The sequence below is a fragment of the Myotis lucifugus genome, unplaced genomic scaffold (genome assembly GCF_000147115.1).
Source record: "Myotis lucifugus unplaced genomic scaffold, Myoluc2.0 scaffold_75, whole genome shotgun sequence".
In the NCBI taxonomy this organism is placed as follows: domain Eukaryota; kingdom Metazoa; phylum Chordata; class Mammalia; order Chiroptera; family Vespertilionidae; genus Myotis; species Myotis lucifugus.
In genome coordinates, this window is record NW_005871123.1 from 4,058,022 (window position 1) to 4,061,291 (window position 3,270).

Here is a 3,270-nt window from a genome sequence, read left to right on the forward strand (position 1 = left end):
TATTTATAATCTCTGTTTTCATTGAACAAATCAAACTGTGATGATTAAAAGCAGCCTCATTATTAATTATCCTATATAATAAAACCCTAATATGCAAATTGTCCCCTAGACTGGGAGTTTGACCAGGAATTCAACCACTTGTGCTATGACGTGCGCTGACCATCAGGGGGCAGCGTGGAACATGGCAGGCATCGGTGATGCGGTGCTGGCAGCAGGCTGCAGTGGAGGCACTGCTGGCACTGCTGAGCCCCAATGAGAGCAGGACCATGGTGGGATGGTGGAGCAGGTGAGTGGGTGGTGCCAGGCCAAGGCAGGTGCGAGTGGGGGCCTGATTGCCTTGCCAATCACCCCACAGATGGCAACCAGCAGTGGTGGCAGGGGGCGGGGCCGCTGCCTGGCTCCCAGGAGCTGAGGGAGCCTGGCAGGGGGCCCAGCCCCGATCGATCGCCCCGCAGGTGGGATGGTGGAGCAGGTGAAGGGGCGGTGCCAGGCCAATGCAGGTTGCCAGGTGGGATTGCGGGGCTACAAGGCTGGGGGCATGAGCTGGGGCTGTGAGTTTGGGGGCAGGAGCTGGGGCCTGATCCCCACAGGCCACCCGAGGGACCCCACCTGTGCACGAATTTGTGCACCAGGCCTCTAGTAGATAAATAAAACCTCATACTCAAAGTATTTAAATAAGGTCTTCAGCTTTTAACTAGCACTGCATGATTTAATCTAAAATACTTACAAGAGGGGTAAATATGTCAGGTGTTAAAAATTTTCAGGAAAAAAATAACATTAGAATACAAATAATATCTCTATCAGTGGCACTGCTCAAGAAATTCTTGCGCCCAGCCGGCATGGCTAAGTGGTTGAGTGTCGACTTATAAACCAGGAGGTCACAGTTCAATTCATGGTCAGGGCACATGCCCAGGTTGCGGGCTCAATTCCCAATGTGGGGCGTGCAGGAAGCAGCAGATCAATGATTTTCTCTCATTGTTGATGTTCTATCTCTCTTCCTCTCCCTTCCTCTCTGAAACCAATAAAAATATTTTAAAAATAAATACAATATTGCATAGATGTTTTTTAAAACATTCCACAGAGAGGGCAGGCTTACCCATTAAATCTTACCAGGATGAAGAGAACAGAATAATGCAAAACATAACAAGTATGTGCCAGTCATAACTCACACATGTCCTACACCCTGGATTATCCTTGAATTCACAGGACTAGATGGTTGGGGTGTGCATCTAAAAAGATCTAACAGGCAAACACACTAACATTTTAAAGCTCAGCTGAGTCAGGTTCTTCCCTGTGAACTTACTCTGTGTGATTTATTTGTCCTCACAGAAGCCCCCGAATAGGACTATGTCCACTTGGGTATGAAGATCAGAGTTTTTCCAAAGCCAGTGTTAGTGGAAGCCAGTGTTAGTGCGCTTCTCATTCTTCAAGTGCGTATCTGAGGGCTCAAATGTGACCCTGATTTTAATAGTCAGCCCACAACAGGGCCAGCCTCTGCACTCCTAGTAAGGAGGTCTGCCACCAGTGACTTCAACCCGGTCACTTCCCCAGTCACTGTCACCAACACAGCTTGCTGTCCTGTCCAGCAGCCTACTCTGGCCGCCTTTTCCTGTTACATTCAAACTCTCTGTTTCCTGAAGCTATGGCCCTGTTCCTGGTGAGATAAAATGCTTTTCTATTTTTTAAAATATATTTTATTAATTTTTTACAGAGAGGAAGGGAGAGGGATAGAGAGTCAGAAACATCGATGAGAGAGAAACACCGACCAGCTGCCTCCTGCACACCCCTCACTGGGGATGTGCCCACAACCAAGGCACATGCCCTTGACCGGAATGGAACCTGGGACCCTTCGGTCCGCAGGCTGACGCTCTATCCACTTGAGCCAAACCGGTTAGGGCTGCTTTTCTATTTTTAATAGATCACAAAGGAAACCAAAAATAAGAGAAAAAAATTAAATAGAAAAGTACTTTGGAGATAAAAATTTTCAATTCTACTCAAAGGTAAAATTTTAAGCTGCTTTTATAATCCCTTGTGATTAATTTTTCCACCTAACTTGGGAATTTTCAAGAGTTCCCTATTTGTCCAAACCAGTTCTTAAAGCTAGAAACTCAGGCTCAGCAGGAATTTTAATTAAATTGACCCATTAGGCAAATCATTGACCTAGGAAGTTTTCTCTGAGGTTTGTCAATTCTATGTCCTTACCTCCTTCACACAAATATGTGAGATTAAATATATACATAGACAATTCTATTAGAGATAGTGCTCACTTACTATTAGATAGTAGATTATAATTTTTAAACAACATGAGTGTTTTGGAATCCAATCTGGTATCAAATCCTGGCTCAGCCACTCACCTATCCCCAACTTTAATTTCTTTGACCTTCATTTATATATAAAATGGCAATAATAACTACCTCACAGGATTATTGCAAAAATTAACTGGATGAGAGAAAGCAATCTTAACATAAATGCCTGGTCCATTGCTGAGCCTCATAAAATGTGAGTTCCCTTTATCATCATTTTCCCCAGGAAAGCACAAAAATCATAAACACCTGATATTTATAAACCCCCTTTATTATTCTTCATTCTCTCATAAAAGCACATGCTTTAAATTATCTAACAATTCTATAACCTACATTTTGAGTAATAAAAGTCTACTTTTAAACAAAGTCTATCCCTACAACTGTGACTATGTTGAATCCCAAAGGAAATTACTCCTTAATAAAGCATAAAATCATTACCTCATTCAATAAGTATTTAATGAATACCCATTAGGTGCTATGATGTTGTAGTAAATAAAACATAGATGATTTATGTTGTTATGGACATAATGGGGAGACAAAAAACATTGAGAAAAAGCCTGTATTTCAAAATATGGTAAACACCAGGAAGGGGAGGGGTGAACAGGCTGTGATTGGAGAGAATAGTAAGTGTGGGGAAGGGTGTACTTTACATTGGGAAATGTCTTTTGAGGAAGCATGTTTAAGCTAAGACCTAGATGGTTTTAGGGGACGGGGTTTTGGGGGAGAATTTTTCTAAGTAAAGGACGCATGCAAAGGATGAGGGGAGAGGGGTCATTGTACTTGTTGACATAAAAAAAAAATCCAAACCTGTAGTAAATTTTTTATGAGTAATTTTGAGCCAAACTGATGACATATGCCCAGAGAGCAAGGGCTCAAAATGCTCCAGGAGAATAACAAGTTTTGTAGATTCTTTTATGCATTTGAAATTAAGGAAGTATGTAAAGGAGATGGGAAAAAGCAATGCAAG